This window comes from Saimiri boliviensis, chromosome 7 (genome assembly GCF_048565385.1).
Source record: "Saimiri boliviensis isolate mSaiBol1 chromosome 7, mSaiBol1.pri, whole genome shotgun sequence".
NCBI classification, from domain to species: domain Eukaryota; kingdom Metazoa; phylum Chordata; class Mammalia; order Primates; family Cebidae; genus Saimiri; species Saimiri boliviensis.
This window is the reverse complement of record NC_133455.1, coordinates 101,013,890-101,033,084: the sequence shown is the minus strand read 5'-3', so window position 1 is coordinate 101,033,084 and position 19,195 is coordinate 101,013,890. Positions and strand designations below refer to the sequence as shown.

The 19,195-nt window shown below is 44.1% G+C and overlaps 1 long non-coding RNA gene and 2 pseudogenes across 1 annotated transcript; 1 reads left to right on the top strand and 2 right to left on the bottom strand.

Moving 5' to 3' along the window:
• Positions 1-2,222: 2,222 nt before the first annotated feature.
• On the bottom strand, positions 2,223-8,798 carry LOC141585011 (uncharacterized). The gene is made up of 3 exons (XR_012518294.1): positions 8,712-8,798; positions 5,382-5,607; positions 2,223-4,229 (listed from the first exon to the last, which is right to left on the bottom strand). It is a non-coding gene; the product is annotated as an uncharacterized LOC141585011 (long non-coding RNA).
• Positions 8,799-9,498: 700 nt separating this feature from the next.
• On the bottom strand, positions 9,499-11,139 carry LOC101041211 (homeobox protein Meis2-like; annotated as a pseudogene).
• Positions 11,140-16,070: 4,931 nt separating this feature from the next.
• On the top strand, positions 16,071-16,646 carry LOC101040867 (folate receptor alpha pseudogene; annotated as a pseudogene).
• Positions 16,647-19,195: the final 2,549 nt, after the last annotated feature.

Genomic DNA, 19,195 nt, shown 5'->3' with positions numbered 1-19,195 from the left:
TTCCCCCCACCAACCCTGAGGCAGACTCAGCCCAAGAGGACTTTACTTCACACCGCTGTGATTGCATACCCAACCAATCAGCAGTACCCATTCTCTAGTCCCCTGTCCACCAAATGATCCTTGAAAAATTCTGACGTCTAATTCTTCTGGGAGACTGATTTGAGTAATAACTCCATCTCAAACATGCCTGGCCTCATGTTAATTAAACTCTTTCCTGCAATACTGTGGTTTCAGTGAACTAGTTTTGTCTGTACAGCAAACCGAAAGGTTGTCACACACTTGCCTGCTAGGTATTACTTCTATGCTAACTCAGGGCTGAAGGCTTTCCTGGAATGTGTGGGTCTTTAGCCTGTCCTCACAAGATGTCAACTCACAGTGAGGCACAGCCTTCTTACTCTTTTCATTTACAGGGCTTTAGTGTTAGATCATATGGTGAGTTTTCCATATTTCTGCTTTGTAGCACATTTTTTGTAAATATTTTGTATATTTTCGTATGCTAAGTTTTTTCTTTTTCTTTTTTTTTTTTTGAGACGGAGTTTCGCTCTTGTTACCCAGGCTGGAGTGCAATGGCGCTATCTTGGCTCGCCGCAACCTCCACCTCCTGGGTTCAGGCAATTCTCCTGCCTCAGCCTCCTGAGTAGCTGGGATTATAGGCATGCGCCACCATGCCCAGCTAATTTTTTGTATTTTTAGTAGAGACGGGGTTTCACCATGTTGACCAGGTTGGTCTCGATCTCTCGACCTTGTGATCCACCCGCCTCGGCCTCCCAAAGTGCTGGGATTACAGGCTTGAGCCACCGTGCCCGGCTAAAATCTTTTTTTTTTTTTTTTTTTTTGAGACGGAGTTTCGCTCTTGTTACCCAGGCTGGAGTGCAATGGCGCGATCTCGGCTCACCGCAACCTCCGCCTCCTGGGCTCAGGCAATTCTCCTGCCTCAGCCTCCTGAGTAGCTGGGATTACAGGCATGCGCCACCATGCCCAGCTAGTTTTTTGTATTTTTAGTAGAGACGGGGTTTCACCATGTTGACCAGGATGGTCTCGATCTCTCAACCTCGTGATCCACCCGCCTCGGCCTCCCAAAGTGCTGGGATTACAGGCTTGAGCCACCGTGCCCAGCCAGTATGCTAAGTTTTTTCATTCCTTGACTCAGTTGCAAATGTGTCTGGAAGTTTGAAGCTCGGTGCCACTGGGGATATTGTGTCCTGTGTCTCATGTTTTTTGTCAAAACTTCTAGGACCAACCATAGGAAGGAAATGGGATTTTGTGTGTGTGTGTGTGTGTGGCACCATGGAACCGAATCAAATGTATTTTTTGGTTCACGCGGTGGGCCACAGGTTTGGAGGTTAGAAGAAGGCACAAAGGCTTGTGGTAACTCAGGCAACAGTAACAAATAGTGAGCTGTTTGTAGTCCAGCCTTTGCCCAGTCAATCTCCATAATGCCAGACTCTGGAAGGTCTTCTAAGGATTGGAATGTGCTATTTGTAGTCAGCAAGGCAACAGACAGGGAGGTGGGTGGAAACTGACAATCTGGGCTTATCCTAGTAACTATGCCTCTCCCTACAACCCCCTAGACACAAGGCTCTGACTTTTTCTTTTTTTGTGAGACAGAGTCTCATTCTGTCGCCCAGGCTGGAGTGCAGTGATGTGATTTTGGCTTTCTGCAACCTCCACCTCCCAAGTTCAAGCGATTCTTCTGCCTTAACCTTCTGAGTAGCTGGGACTACAGGCACATGCCATGACGCCTGGCTAATTTTTTGTATTTTTAGTGGAGACAGATTTCACTGTGTTAGCCAGATGTTCTCCATCTCCTGACCTCGTGATCCACCTGCCTCAGCCTCCCAAAGTCCTGGGATTACAGGCGTGAGCCACGATGCCTGGCCTCGGCTCTGACTTTTTCTAAGAAAAACTCCTGACTCCTGAGTGTAGCTATAAGAATTTCAGATGTGTTTTTATGTGTAGACATCCTGTTTCAGCCCATGTGACTTGCTGGAAAACCCCAAAGAAAAGGACAAGTCTTCTGCCAAAGGGAGGGCCTGGAAGTGTGGGTGCTTGGGCAGGGCCTTCACTCTTAGACCAGTTTCTCAGAGAAAACTCTGTGGAAGTGGAGACTGGAATGGGCATTCTTTTTCTCTTAATTTCCAGTATTTTCTGGGAAATATTTGCTCACACTGAATGTTATTTACTTGTGCATTTGTGTGCAAGGATCCCTTCCCAGAACTTAAAGTATAATTAAAAAACATAAAGAAATGCAAAAGCCTCTTTCACTTTATTTTATGCTATACTTGTATATATTTTAGCTCCCATGCATTTGGGAGATTTTGGCGGTCTGATGATGGAATTTTTTTGGTTGATAGGCTATTAATTACTGCCTCTCTTTCAGAACTTGTTATTGGTTTATTCAGGGATTCAACTTCTTTCTGGTTTAGACTTGGGAGTGTGTATGTGTCCAGGAATTTATCCATTTCTTCTAGATTTTCTAGTTTATTTGCATAGAGGTGTTTATAGTATTCTCTGATGGTAGTTTGTGTTTATGTGGAATCAGTGGTGATATCCCCTATACAATTTTTTATTGCATCTATTTGATTTTTCTCTCTTTTCTTCTTTATTAATCTGACTAGCAGTCTATCTATTTTGCTGATATTTTCAAAAAGCCATCTCCTGGATTGAATAATTTTTTGCAGGGTTTTTTCTTGTCTCTATCTCCTTCTGTTCTGCTCTGATCTTAGTTATTTCTTGTCTTCTGCTAGCTTTTGCATTTGTTTGCTCTTGCTTCTCTAGTTTTAAAAATTGTGATGTTAGGGTGTCGATTTTAGGTATTTCCTGCTTTATCTTATGGACATTTAGTGCTATAAATTTCCCTCTAAACACTGCGTTAGGGGTGTCCTAGAGATTCTGGTATGCTGTGTCTTTGTTCTCATCCATTTCAAAAAACTTATTTATTTCTGCCTTAGTTTTGCCATTTACCCAGTAATCATTCAGGAGCAGGTTGCTCAGTGTCCAGGTAGTAGTACAGTTTTGAGTGAGTTTCTTACTCTCTAGTTCTAACTTGTTTGCACTGTGGTTTGACAGACTGTTATGATTTCTGTTCTTTGCATTTGCTGAGGAATGTTTAATTTCCAATTATGTGATCAATTTTAGAATAAGTGAGATGTGTGTTGAGAAGGATGTATATTCTGTTGATTTGGGGTGGAGAGTTCTGTAGATGTCTATTAGGTCTGCTTGGTTCATAACTGAGTTCAAGTCCTGAATATCCTTGTTAATTTTCTGTCTTGTTGATCTGGCTAATATTGACGGTGGGGTGTTAAAGTTTCCCACTATTATTGTGTGGGAGTCTAAGTCTCTTTGTAGGTCTCTAAGAACTTGCTTTATGAATCTGGGTGCTTCTGTATTGGGTGTGTATATATTAAGGATAGTTAGCTTTTCTTGTTGCATTGATCCCTGAATTTGAATGTTGGCATGTCTTGCTAGGTTGGGGAAGTTCTCCTGGATAATATCCTGAAGACTGTTTTCCAGTTTGGTTCCATTCTCCCTGTTACTTTCAGGTACACCAATCAAACGTAGGTTTGGTGTTTTCCAATAGTCCCATATTTCTTGGAGGTTTTGCTTGTTCCTTTTCATTCTTTTTTCTCTACTCTTGTCTTCATGCTTTATTTCATTAAGTTGATCTTCAGTCTCTGATATCCTTTCTTCCACTTGATGGATTCGGCTATTGATACTTGTGTAGGCTTCAAGATGTTCTTATGCTGTGTTTTTCAGCTCCATCAGGTCGTTTATGTTCTTCTCTAAACTGGTTATTCTAGTTAGCAATCTCTCTAACCTTTTTACAAGGTTCTTAGTTTCCTTGCACTGGGTTAGAACCTGCTCCTTTAGCTTAGAGATTATTACCCACCTTATGTAGCTTACTTCTGTCAATTTGTCAAACTCATTCTCCATTGAGTTTTGTTCCCTTGCTTGTGCGAAGCTGTGATCCTTTGGAGGAGAAGGGACATTCTGGTTTTTGAAACTTTCAGCCTTTCTTCCCATCTTCATGGATTTATCTACCTTTGGTCTTTGATGCTGGTGACCTTTGGATGGCAATTCTGAACAGACATCCTTTTTGTTGATGTTGATGCTATTTCTTTCTGTTCATTAGTTCTCCTTCTAATGGCCAGGCCCCTCTGTTGCAGGTCTGCTAGAGTTTGCTGGAGGTCCACTCCAGACCCTGTTTGCTTGGGTATCACCAGCGGAGGCTGCAGAACAGAAAAGATTGCTGCCTGTTCTTTCCTCTGGAAGACTGTCCCAGAGGATCACCCACCAGATACAATCCAGAGCTCTCCTGCATGAGATGTCTGTTGACCCCTGCTGGGAGGTGTCTCCCAGTCAGGAGACATGGGGATCAGGGACCCACTTGAGGGGGCAGTCTGACCCTTAGCAGAGCTCAAGCACCGTGCTGGGAGATTCGCTGCACTGAGCTGGCAGGCAGGGACGTTTAAGTCTGCCGAAGCTGTGCACTAGCTGCCCCTTCCCCCAGGTGCTCTGTCCCAGGAAGATGGGAATTTTATCTGTAAGCCCCTGACTGGGGCTGCTGCCTTTTTATCAGAGATGTCCTGCCTGGAGAGGAGGAATCTAGAGATGCAGTCTGGCTATAGTGGCTTTGCTGGGCTATGTCTGGCTCTGCACAGTTCCAACTTTCCAGTGACTTAAAACCGCCTTCTCAAGCCTCAGTAGTGGCAGATATTCCTTCCCCACCAAGATTGAGTGTCCCAGGTCAACTTCAGACTGTTGTGCTGGCAGTGAGAATTTCAAACCAGTGGATCTTAGCTTGCTGAGCTCTGTGAGGTGGGTCTGCTGAGCTAGACCACTTGGCTTCCTGACTTCAGCTCCCTTTCCAGGGAAGTAACCTGCTCTGTCTTGCTGGCATTCCAGGTGCTACTGGGGTATGAGAAAAAAAAACTCTGCAGCTAGCTCAGTGTCTGCCCAAACAGCCGCCCAGTGTAAACTACTGCAGCTAGCTCAGTGTCTGCCCAAATGGCCACCCAGTGTAAACTCCTGCAGCTAGCTCGGTGTCTGCCCAAATGGCTGCCCAGTGTAAACTCCTGCAGCTAGCTCAGCGTCTAGCCAAACAGCCGCCCAGTGTTGTGCTGGAAACCCAGGGCCTTGGTGTGGTAAGCACCTTAGTGAATCTCCTGGTCTGTGGGTTGCGGAGACCATGGGAAAAGAGAAGTATCTGGGCTGGGGTGGAGTGTTCCTCACAGCAGTCTCTCATGGCTTCTGTTAGCTAGGGGAGGGAGCTCCTCGGCCCCTTGTACTTCCCAGGTGAAGTGACGCCCCACCCTGCTTCAGCTTGCCCTCCATGGGCTGCATCCACTGTCTAACCAGTCCCAATGTGATGAACCAGGTACCTCAGTTGGAAATGCAGAAATCACCGCCTTCTGTATTGATCTTGCTGGGAGTTGCCGACTGGTGCTGTTCCTCTTTGGTGTCTTGCCAGGTCTACTTTAGCTTCTTATAAGCAGGGGAGGGCACTAGTAGTCTTCAGTCATCTAAATCCATTTTCAGTAATTAGGTGATTCACAAATGAGCTGTTGGATCTGGGATTGTCAGTCTACTGCTGGTTTACTCTTACTCCTAGAAGGTAGGAATCCAGTTCAACTTAAGTCAAACAGTACCAATTTACTATTAAGATCTATTTTTAATCAAAACAATTATTTAACTTTGTTTCATTAATAAAATATTATACCAATTCATTAATTTTTTGGAGAAAATGCTCAGAGTGGATGGAGAGGCTATGCTAAACCCGAGGCTAAAGAATGAGGCAGCTGTGAACCCTGTGCGTGGTGCTTGAATGCCAGGGTAATTCCCCGCCACACAGAGGCATACCCAGCTCCCTTAATTGCCCCTTTTCCCAGAAGCTGTGTCAGGGAGCTGAGGGACAGCTCACTCTTGCCCTGGACCTCTGGGATCCTAGCTATAGGGGAGCCTATGTCTCCTATGTATGAGCTGGCAGAGTGATCTCCCTGAAAAGCAGGCAGAAACAGGCTTTTGGACAACATAATGCCCAGGAGTTTTTGTGCACTGGGCAGCTCCAGTAGAGAGCAGCTACAGACACCTATCCGCCAGGTTTCTCCCTACCCCTCTGGGAGGCAGGGGCACCAGGTGACTTCTGAGCTGAGACAGTGGGTCTGATTTCCCTGAGGAACTGTGATGCCTCTGCCCCACAAGCCCTTCTGCCCACTGATCCCTCCCAAGGTCCGTGTTCAGCTGCCTTGCAGGACTGAGTGCACATGGCAACCCCCACAGCCCAGCCTGAGTGTTTTGCTGCATCTGAGTACTTTTCTGGTACCTCAAGGGCACAATCGGTTGCCCCAGGGTAGCTGGAATGTAGACATGAGCCTCTGTAGGATGTCCTGGTGCCCCAGGGCTGTAGCATGTAGTTTGGGAGTGTGGTGCCAAGATCCGCAGCTGGCATTTGAGTGAGGGAGAAACCTACATCTTTAGAACACTGAGAAGAGTGAGATGAGCAGGCTCTTGGGCAAGGGCGGAAACAGGGAATTCCTCCTTCCACAGGGCCAGTCCAGAGAGAGTGTGGCATGTCTCCCTTCTGCAGCCTTGCACCTAACAGAAGATACCTGGGCACACTGGCAGCGATCAGAGCAGGCTCCCTCAAGGACCAGGAGTGGACCTGGTGAGGGGACCGTCTCTCTCCCCCACCCTACACAGAGCATACTTAGGAACACTAGGTATTAACCTAGCTACTGGTCCTTACTCTTAAACCCCGTCTACTGGACCATGCCTAAACCACAGCAGCAAAAACTTATCCTGCTTACATGTGCACCTGTGAAAAAAAAAACACAGGAATTCACCTACACATAAAGATTCTACACAGACTTCGACCCTCTGAAAGCATCTAGAAATAAAGCCAACTGAATACATTCAACTTACACCACAGTTAAAGGAACACCAAAGCTTCCAGATGAGCAAGAATCAGGTAAGAACTCTGGCAATCCACGGGCATGGTGGTGCACATCTGTAATCCCAGCACTTTGGGAGGCCAAGGTGGGTGAATCACGAGATCAAGAAATGGAGACCATCCTGGCCAACATGGAGAAACCCTGTCTCTACTAAAAATACAAAAATTAGTTGGGCGTGGTGGCACGTGCCTGTAGTCCTGGCTACTTGGGAGGCTGAGGCAGGAGAATCGCTTGAACCCAGGAGGCAGAGGTTGCAGTGAGCTGAGATCACGCCACTGCACTCCAGCCTGGGCGACAGAATGAGACTGCATGTATATATATATATATATATATATATATATATATATATATATATATGAAACAATTCTGGCAATCGAAAAAGCCAGAGTGTCTTCTTACTTCCAAACAAGTCCCTTAGGCCCCCACTAATGATTCTTAGCCAGTCTGAAATGACTGAAACATCAGACACAGAATTAAGAACCTGAATGACAATGAAGCTCATCAAGTTTGAAGAAAAACTAAAACTTACTCTAAAGAATCCGAAGAATCCAGTAAAATAATCGAAAAGTGAAAGATAAAATAGCCATTTTAAGAAAGAACCACACTGAACTTCTAGAGCTGAAAAACTCACTTCAAGAACATAATACAACTGGCAGTATTAGCGGCAGAACAGACCAAGCTGGGGAAAGTATCTTAGAGCTTGCAGACTGGTTCTTTCGGTCAACTTAGACAAAAATAAAGAAAAAAGAATTAAGAAAGATAAACAAAGCCTCGGGAAAATACGGAATTATGTAAGGAAACCAAATCTACAACTCATCGTCACTCCTGAAAGAGGAGAGAGAATGAGAAACTTGGAAAATATATTTGAGGATATAGTCCGTGAAAATTTCCCTAATCATGGGCCAGGTGCGGTGGCTCAAGCCTGTAATCCCAGCACTTTGGGAGGCCGAGGCGGGTGGATCACGAGGTCGAGAGATCGAGACCATCCTGGTCAACATGGCGAAACCCCATCTCTACAAAAAAATACAAAAAATTAGCTGGGCATGGGGGCGCGTGCCTGTAATCCCAGCTACTCACGAGGCTGAGGCAGGAGAATTGCCTGAACCCAGGAGGCGGAGGTTGCGGTGAGCCGAGATCGTGCCATTGCACTCCAGCCTGGGTAACAAGAGTGAAACTTCATCTCACAAAAAAAAAAAAAGAAAATTTTCCTAATCAGAGGTGGACATGCAAATCCAAGAGGTACAGAGACACCCAGCTAGAAAAAGATGATCAGCCCAAGGCACATAGTTATCAGGTTCACCAAAGTTAATGCAAAAGAAAAAAATCATGAAGACATCTAGAGATAAAGGGCAGGTCTCGTACAGGAGTGAACCTCATCAGGCCAGTAGCAGACATCGCCACAGAAACCTTACAAACCTTCAGAAGAGACTGGTGGCCTATTTTCAGTATCCTTAAAGAAAATAATTTCAACAGAGAATTTAAAATCCAACTCAGATTTAGCCTCATAAGCGAAGGAGAAATAAAATCCTTCACAGACAAGCAAATGCTGTGGGAATACATTTCAACTACACTAGCCTTACGAAGGTTCCTAAGAGAGTCCTAAGAGAATATGAAGGGAATCGAAAGAATAACATCTGCTACCACAAAAACACACATAAGCACGTAGCCCACAGGCACTATAAAGCAGCTATGCAATCGAATCTACATAACAACCGCCAGTGACATGATGACAAGATCAAAATCACACATGTCGATACTAACCTTGAATGTAAATAGGCTAAACACTCACACTTAAAGGGCACACAGTGGTCATCCAGATAAAAAGATAACACCCAACTGTCTGTTGTCTTCAAGGGGCCCATCGTTTTCGTTTTTGAGATGGAGTCTCCCACTGTCACCCGGGTTGGAGTGCAATGGCGCAATCTTGGCTCACTGCAACTTCCACCTTCTGGGTTCATGTGATTCTCCTGCCTCATACCAAAATCTGGCAGAGACATGACAAAGTAAAAAATCTTCAGGCCCATATCCCTGATGAATATAGACACAAAAATTAATTTCTTTCTCGTTCTTTCTTTTTTCTTTTCTTTTTCTTTCTTTCTTTCCTTTTTCCCCTCCCTTCCTCCCTCTCTTCCTTCCTTTTTTCTTTTCTTTCTTTTTTGAGATGAAGTCTCACTGTCACCCAGGCTTGAGTGCAGTGGTGTGACATAAGCTCACGGCAACCTCCACCTTCCTGGTTTATGAAATTCTCCTGCCTCAACCCCCTGAGCAGCTGAGATGACAGGCATGCATCACCACGCTTGGCTAATTTTTGTATTTTTAGTACAGATGCGGTTTCCCCATTTTGACCAGGCTGGTCTTGAACTCCTGACTTCAGGTGATCCACCTGCCTCAGCCTCCCAAAGTGCTAGATACAAGCATGAGGCACTCACCTGGCTGACAGAAAAACTTCAACAAAGTACTACCAGCGTGTTGGGGTGGTGGCTGCTATCTCTTTACAGCACTCTCTTTAAGTGTCTGTGAGTGGCCTGGACACCTCAGCCCACTCATTTTATTGGGCATGAATGTCCATAACCTGTCCACCAACCCAATGTTTGAGGATATAGTCTGTGAAAATTTCCCTAATCATGGGCGGGGCGCGGTGGCTCAAGCCTGTAATCCCAGCACTTTGGGAGGCCGAGGCGGGTGGATTATGAGGTCAAGAGATCGAGACCATCCTGGTCAACATGGTGAAACCCCAACTCTACAAAAAATACAAAAAATTAGCTGGGCGTGGTGGTGTGTGCCTGTAATCCGAGCTACTCAGGAGGCTGAGGCAGGAGAATTGCCTGAACCCAGGAGGCGGAGGTTGTAGATCCCAATGATCTACAGAATTATTTAACATTGTGGGGCTCTGTGCTGACACAGTCATTCCAGGGTGGTTAGGGGTTCCTCTGTGTGTCATCATGGCTGGGTGGTAGGGATGGCTTGGCAAATATGAATGCATTGGGGGTCTATGCCTTAATTGAGTAGGGTGTGGGGTCATCTGGAGAGGAGTGTAACTTGGCTGTGTCTCACTCATTCCTGTAGGACCACCCTGAGAAACATAGTCCCCTGGCCTGCTCTGCAAACCTGCAGGCCATGTGTTGCTGACGATCTAACACAAAGCTCCCCCTGGGCTGACCCTCTGGACTATGTGCCGCTCCTTGGCTTACTGCTCGATTTGACTGGTCAGTCATGGGCTGTGCTGTTCTTTTGGCATTAATAAACCAGTTGTTTACTTGGAGAATTGGAAGTCCTGTGCCCTGAGCTGTTTCTTCTGCTCTTCGGAAGGGTACGGATGTGTGAGATGCTGGAAGAGCCAGGCTGTCATGATACTTGTTGCTACTTTGGGGAAAATCCCTCTTTTCTTCCGGTGTTTTTTGTTTTTCTCCGGATCATCATCGTCACCTGTAGCAGGTGAAGCTACACTGCTGTCTAAACCATCCCCTTGCTCACTGCTGTGGTCTCAGCTCTGGGAGGCACGACCCCCACTGGAGGGCCCTGAGGTGCCTGCTGAGTGGGTTGAGTTTGCATCATTGTGGTCTCACCAAGAAGAAAGGTTATGGTCAGCGAGATTTGTGGAGGAGCCTGAACGTTCTTCACGATCTGACTTGGTGCTGCTAGCTCTTTCCTCAGTGACAAGGTCGATGGGCATTTCCCCCTTCAAACAGCTAATGTATCGATGGCAAAAGTTATTGCACAGTTCATGAGCATTTTCTAACTCCAAAAGATGACACCTTAGTACTTGTATTGCTTGTATCATCAAATTGTTCAGCTCCGGATTTGAGGAGAAAGGTGGCTTTTCGGCACGAACCTGCTTGGCGAAGACTGCAATGTCCTTGTTGAAGGAGTGAGAGGAGCAGAGGTCTCCGCCGGCCACTCCAGGTTCCCAGGGAGTGCAGGTTGCCAGCTTGCACTTCTCAAAGACCAGAGCTAACAGAGGAAACAAGGGGTGCCCGTAGATCGCGTCCTTGTCCTGCTTCAAGGTGTCGTTGACAATGGATCCCGTGCTGGCCAGCATGACATTGGGGTGTGAGGAGTGCTGTGTGGCATGGAGCGGCAGCCTGTGGTTCAGGTGGTGAACTGGGGGGATCGGCTGCAGTGGGTGAGGGTCTTTGTACATGGAAGTGGGAACCCCTACTCCATTCATCCTGCTGTAATGGAGCAGCTCATTGTATTCTAGTTCATTTTCCCATTACTCCCAGTTCCTGCTTAACTGGGTCATGTTGGGGACATTTGGCATGACACTCTTGCTTTTATTCTTTTTCATTCCATGGCCTCACTCTCTTCTGCCCGCTGATTACAACACCTTGAAGGCTTCCTGCTAAGGTCCAAGGGCAGCAAGCTCTGCAGACAGTATCACTATTGGGGTAAATTTTTTATTAAGTACAGATCCAGCAACCTTGCCAATACCATTTTTTTCCAGGACCAGAAGAGACAAACTTAACTCAGAGCACATTCTCTCCAAGCAGTGTGAACAAGGGGCCACCCTGAGCGTCTTTGGGGGCCATGGTGGAATGGGGAGGGAGGAAGTGAGGAGTGAGTCATTTGGGTCTGATATAGCCAAGGGCCCAGACTGCTTCATTAAGTGGGACATTGATCCACTTCTCACCAGGTGGGGCCTGCTTGTGGGAATTTCAGCATCCCCGGCCAGGGGTTTATGGACAGAACTCTGATATCCATGAAAGGAGCTCTTAGGAGGAGTGTGGGAGTTCAGTCAGGGTAGTGACAAAAATATTAAAGGAAAAATATTAGAGAAAGTTACAGAATATAGTCACAAACCTTCTTGGAAGGACGAGAAGTTTGCATAGTTTCACTAGAAGTTTCAGCTGAAGGCAGCCTTATCCCCTTTACCTTTAGTTGATAAGAAAAGCAATTAGCTAGGGAATGTGGGGGAGCTTATCTGAATAACTTGTTCACTCATGTGGTTCTATAAACTAACCTTTAATTATTCCAAATGGCTCTCTCGGGGGGAGGTCAACCAGAGATATTACCCACTAATGGTGTTTGCTTTAGGCCTCAGAACCTGTCCTTTCATCTCTACACCCTAGTGGTGTTGACTCAAGGCTTTTGTCATTTAATGTGTGTTGAATAAAGGCCAGAGAGGCCAGCGTGTTGGGGTGGTGCCTGCTATCTCTTTACAGCACTCTCTTCAAGTGTCTGTGAGTGGCCTGAACACTTTGGCCCAGTCATTCATTGTATTCTGTATGTGAGTGAATTTACTCATTCATTGTTGAGTCAGGTTCTGCAGGACAAACCTGTGCAGGTAGTGACCCTGACAGAGGTGGGCGGTTGTGGTATCACGGGTCAACAGTTTTGGTCTTTTCTGCCTGCTGCCTCTGGAGAATCAGAGAAGCCTGGATGAGGAGGATTTCCCCAGCAAAGCCCACCCACTCCACCAAGAGGCAGTCAGACTGCTTGTTTAAACGGGTCCCTGATCCTGCTCCTACTGACTAGATGAGATGTCCCAACAGGAGTCTCCAGACACCTCATATAGGAGCATTCTGCCTGGCATTAGGTCAGTGCCCCTCTAGGACAGAGATCCCAGAGGAAGGAGCAGACTGCCATCTTTGCTATTCTGCAGCCTCCACTGGTGATATCTTCAGGGGCAGGAAAGAACCAGATGAATAGTGTCTGGAGTGAACCCCCAGCAAATCACAGCAGCCCTAGGAAAGAGAGACATGACTGCTAAAATAAACGCAATCAGAAAGCAACAACAACAACATTAACAAAAAAAGACCCCACAAAACCCCCCTCCAAAGTCAGCAGCCTCAAAGATCAAAGGTAGATAAGCCCAGGAAAATGAGAATCAAGGCAGAAATGCTGAAAACGAAAAAAAAGAAAAACAAAAAAACAGAGTGCTTCTTCTACTCCAAATGATCACAACATATCTCCAGGAAGTGCACAGAACTGGGTTGAGACCGAGATGAATGAATTGACAGAAGTGGGCTTCAGAAGACAGATAATAATGAACTTTGCTGAGCTAAAGGAGTATGTTCTAATTCATTGCAAAGAAACTAAGAATGATAAAACATTACAGGAGCTGTTAACCAGAATAACCAGTTTAGAGAGGAATATAAATGACTCAACAGAGCTGAAAAACACAACATGAGAACTTCACAATGCAAACACAAGTATCAATAGCTATATAGACCAAGCAGATGAAAGGATATCAGAGTTTGAAGACTACCCTGTGGAAATAAGGCAGGCAGACAAGATTAGAGAAAAAAATGAGAAGAAATAAACAAAACTGCTCAAATCTATGGGACTGTGTTAAAAGACTGAACCTATGACTGATAGGGATACCCAAAAGACACAGGGAGAATGAAACCAAGTTGGAAAATCCACTTTAGGATAATATCATCCAGGAGAACTTCCCCTACCTAACAAGACAGGGCAACATGCAGGAAATACAGACAACCCCAGTAAAATACTCCACAAGAAGATCAACCCAAAGACACATAATCACCAGCTTCTCCAAGGTAGAAATGAAGGAAAATATGTTAAGGGTAGTCAGAGAGAAAGGCCAAGTCACCTCTAAAGGGAAGCCATTCAAACTAACAGCAGATATCTCAGTAGAAATCCTGGAAGCCAGAAGACATTGGGGGCCAAAATTCAATATTCTTAAAGAAAAGAATTTCCAGCTGAGAATTTCATATTCAGCCAAACTAAGCTTCATAAGAGAAGGAGAAATAAAATCCTTTTCAGACAAGCAAATGCTGAGAAAATTCATCACCACCAGGCCTGCCTTGCAAGAGATCTTGAAGGAAGCTCTAAACATGGAAAGGAAAAAGCATTACCAGCCACTAAAAAAACACACTGAAGCACACAGACCAATAGGACTATGAAGCAACAACATAAACAAGTCTGCAAAATAACCAGCTAACATCGTGATGACAGGATGAAATTTACACATAACAATATTAATCTTAAATGTAAATGGGCTAAATGACCCAATTAAAAGACGCAGAATGGCAAGCTAGATAAAGAGTAAAGATCTATTGGTGTGCTGTATTCAAGAAACCCATCTCACATGCAAAAAGACACACATAGACTAAAAATAAAATGATGGAGAAAAATTTACCAAGCAATTTGAAAACAGAAAAAAGCAGGGGTTCTAATCCTAGTTTCTGATGAAACAGACTTTAAATCAGCAAAGGTAAAAAGACACAAAGAAAGGGATTACATAATAGTAGAGGGGTCAATTCAACAAGAAGAGCTAACTATCCTAAACATATATGCACCCAATACAGAGCATCCAGACTCATAAAACAAGTTATTAGAAACCTAAAAGAGACTTAGGATCCCACACAATAATAGCGGGAGATTTTAACACCCTACTGTCAATATTAGACAGGTCAACAAAACAAAATTAACAAAGATATTCAGGATTTGAACTCAGCTCTGGATCAAGTGGACCTTGTAGATATCTACAGAACTCTCCACCCCAAAGCAATTGAACATATATTATTAGCTTCACATGGCATCTACTGTAAAATTGATCACATAATTGGAAGTAAATCACTCCTCAGCAAATGCAAAAGAACTGAAGTGAAAATAGTCTCTCAGACCACAACACAATCAAATTAGAACTAAAGATTAAGAAACTCACTGAAGCCGGGCACGGTGGCTCAAGCCTGTAATCCCAGCACTTTGGGAGGCCGAGGCGGGTGGATCACGAGGTCGAGAGATCGAGACCATCCTGGTCAACATGGTGAAACCCCGTCTCTACTAAAAATACAAAAAACTAGCTGGGCATGGTGGCGCGTGCCTGTAATCCCAGCTACTCAGGAGGCTGAGGCAGGAGAATTGCCTGAACCCAGGAGGTGGAGGTTGCGGTGAGCCGAGATCGCGCCATTGCACTCCAGCCTGGGTAACAAGAGCAAAACTCCGTCTCAAAAAAAAAAAAAAAAAGAAACTCACTGAAAACCACGCAACTTCATGGAAATTGAGCAACCTGCTCCTGAATGACTCCTGGGTAAATAAGGAAATTAAGGCATAAATCAAAAAGTTCTTTGAAACCAATGAGAAAAAGAGACAATCCACCAGAATCTGGGATGCAGCTAAAGCAGTGTTGAGGGAAATTTGTAGCACTAAATGCCCACATCAAAAAGACAGAAAGATTTAAAACTGATACCCTAATGTCACAACTGAAAGAACTAGAGAACCAAGAGCAAACGAACCTAAAGCTAGAAGACAAGAACTAGCCTAGATTAGAGTGGAACTCAAGGAGACAGAGACAGAGAAAACCCTTCAAAAATCATGAATTCAGGAGCTGGTTTTTTGAAAAAATTAATAAAATAGATAGATTGCTAGCTAGACTAATAAGGAAAGAGAGGAGAATCAAATAAATACAATAAAAAAAGAATAAAGGGGATATCACCACTGAAACCAAAGAAATACAACCAACCATCAGAGAACATTATAAACACCTCTATGCAAATAAACCAGAAAATCTTCAAGAAGTGAATAAATTTTTGGATACATACACCCTCCCAAGACTGAACCAGGAAGTTGAATCCCTGAATAGACCAATAACAAGCTCTGAAATGGAGCAGTAATGAATAGCCTACAAACCAAAAAATAGACCAGGACCAAATGGATTTACAGATGAATTCCACCAGAGGTATAAAGAGGAACTGGCATCATTTCTTCTCAAACGATTCCAAACAGTTGAAAAGAAGGGACTCCTCCCTAACTCATTCTACGAAGCCAGCATCATCCTGATACCAAAGCCTGGCAGAAACACAACAGAAAAAGAAAACTTCAGGCCAATATCCCCGATGAACATCAGTGCAAAAATCCTCAATAAAATACTGGCAAGTTGAATCCAGCAGCTCATCAAAAAGCTTCCCCATCACTATCAATTTGGCTTCATCTTCAGGATGCAAGGCTGGTTCAACGTATGAAAATCAGCAAACATAATTCATCACATAAACAGTTCTAAAGACAAAAAATACATGATTATCTTGATTGATGCAGAAAAGGCCTTCTATAAAACTCAATATTCCTTCACGTTAAAAACTGTTAATAAACAGTTGAAGGAACATACCTCAAAATAGTAAGTCATTTGTGACAAACTCACAGCCAGTATTCTACTGAATGGGCAAAAGCTGGAAGCATTCCCTTGTTTTCTACCTATATAGATTCAACTGGAACCACTGCAGAGAGATGGCACCTGCCTGCTAATAGCATTTCACCCAGGACACCTGCCCTTACAAGTCCTCCTCCAACTTTGGGCCCTGGATCTGGCAGGTGGATCAGAGCTGGTGTAAAGAGCAGGTACTGAACATGCCCCTGTACAAAGAGGGTTATGGGCAATCCTGTGGGCAATGGTGGAAAGATTGTTGCACCTCCTACACCTGCAAGAGCAACTGGCACAAAGGCTGGAACTGGACCTCAGGATTTAGCGAGTCCCTGGTGAGAGGTGCCTGTGTACCTTTTCATTTCTACTTTCCCACACCCACTGCTCTGTGCAATGAAATCTGGAGTTACTCCTACCAGGTCAGCAACTACAGCCAAGGGAGGGGCTGCAGCATCCAGATGTGATTCGACCTGGCCCAGGGAACCCCAATGAGGAGATGGCAAGATTCTATGCTGCAGCATTGAGTAGGGCAGGGCCCTGGGTGGCCTCTCCTGCTCAGCATGGCCCTAATGCTGTTCTGGCTGCTCAGCTGACCTCCTTTTACCTTCTGATACCTGGAAATTCCCGCCTGTTCAGCCCCACAGCTCCCAACTAATTGGTTTCTGCTCCATGGCTGGGCCTCTGACAGCCACTTTGAATAAACCAGACACCCCACCTCCCCCACAAAAAAGAAAAAACAAACAACCCCCTTAAATCCCATAGGCAAATGACATAAAGAGATACTTCTCAAAAGAAGACATTCATGTGGTCAACAAACACTTCAAAAAAAGCTCAACATCACTGATCATTAGAGAAATGCAAATGAAAACCATAATGAGATACCATCATGCCAATCAGAGTGGCAATTACTAAAAAGCCAAGAAACAACAGATTCTGGCAAGCCTGTGGAGAAATAGAAATGCCTTTACACTGTTGGTGGGAATCTAAATTAGTTCAACCGTTGTGGAAGATAGTGTGATGATTCCTCACAGAACTAGAACCAGAAATACAATTTGACCCAGCAATCACCTTACTGTATATATACCCAAAGGAATAGAAATCATTCTGTTATAAAGATACATGCATGTGTATGTTCACTGCAGCACTGTTTACAATAGCAAAGACAGAGAATCAACCCAAATGCCCATTGATAATAGACTGAATAAAGAACATGTGGTACATACACACCATGGAATACTATGCAGCCATAAAAAGGAATGAGATTATGTCCTTTGCAGGGCCATGGATGGAGCTGGAAGCCATTATCCTCAGCATAAGTGGGAACTGACCATATAAGTGGGAACTGAACAGTGAGAACATACGGAACAACACACATGGTAGCCTGCTGGGAAGTGGGGTGGGGGAGGTGGAGCATTAGGAAAAATAGCTAATGCATGCTGGGCTTAATACCCAGGTGATGGGTTGATATCAGTAGCATTTCCCCACACCAATAATGTCCAGGCTGAGAATCAAATCAAGAACACACCCTGTTTACAATAGCCACAAAGAGAATGAAATACCAAGGAATACAACTAAACAAGGATGTGAAAGATCTTTACAAGAAAATCTATATCACTGAAAGAAATCGGAGACGATGCAAATAAATGGAGAAACATACCATTGCTCATGGAGTGAAAGAATCAATATCATTAAGATGATTATACTGGCCAAAGCAATTTATAGATTCAATGCTATTTCTGTCAAACTCTCAATTAATTCTTCACAGAATTAGAAAAAAGTATTATAAAATTCATACAGAACCAAAGAAGAGTCTCAATAACCAAAGCAAATTCTAAGTAAAAAGAACATAGGAAGAGGCATCACCCTATCTGACGTCAAATTATACTGTAAGACTACAGTAATCAAAACAGCATGATACTGATACAAAAACAGACCCGTAGACAAATGGAACCGAATTGAAAGCTCAGAAATAAAGCCACACGCCTACAACCAACTGAACTTCACCAAGGTTGACAAAAACAAGCAATGGGGAAAGGATTTCCTATTCAATCAATGGTGCTACAATTGTTGGCTGGGGCAGAAGTAGAAGAATGAAACTAGACTCTTTATCTTTCACCATATGGAAAAATTAACTTAAGATGGATTCAAGATTTAAATGTAAGAATTCAAACTATAAAAATCATAGAAGAAAACTGGTCAGGGTATGGTGGCTCACAGCTGTAATCCCAGAACTTTGGGAGGCTGAGGCAGGTGGCTCACCTGAGGTTGGGAGTTTGAGACCATTCTGACCAATATGGAGAAACCCTGTTTCTACTAAAAATACAAAATTAGCCGAGCATGATGGCACATGCCTGTAATCCCAGCTACTTGGGAAACTGAGGCAGGAGAATCCCTTGAATCTGGGAGGTGGAAGCTGCGGTGAGCTGAGATTGAACCATTGCACTGCAGCCTGGACAAGAGTGAAACTCTGTCTCAAAAAAGAAAAAGAAAAAGAAAAAGAAATCATAGAAGAAAACCTAGGAAATCCCCTTCTTAACATCTTGACAAAGGATTTATGGCTAATTCCCCAAAAGCGATTGACAAAAACAAAAATTGGCAAATGGGACCTAATTAAACTAAACAGCTTTGGCACAGCAAAAGAAGTGATCAATAGAGTAAACAGACAACACGCAGAGTGGGACAAAATATTCACAAACTACGCACCTAATATCCAGAATCTATAAAATACTTAAATCTATAAGCAAAACATAAAAAAAAAACCTCATTAAAAAGATGTGATCAGAGACTTTTCCAAAGCGGATATACAAGTGGCCAACAATATGGAAAAATGCTCATCATCACGAATCATCAGAGAAATGCAAATCAAAACCACAATGAGATACCATCTCACATCAGTCAGAAGGGGTATTATCAAAAAAAGTCAAAAAACAACAGATGCTGGTGAGGCTGTGGAGAAAAGGGAACACAGACTCTGCTGGTGGGGATGTAGCTTAGTTCAGCTACTGTGGAAAGCAGTTTGAAGATTTCTCAAAGAACTTAAAACAGGGCTACCATTCAATGCAGAAATTCCATTAGAGTATATATCCAAAGGAATATAGATTATTACACCTAAAAGACACATGCACTCATATTTTCACTGCTG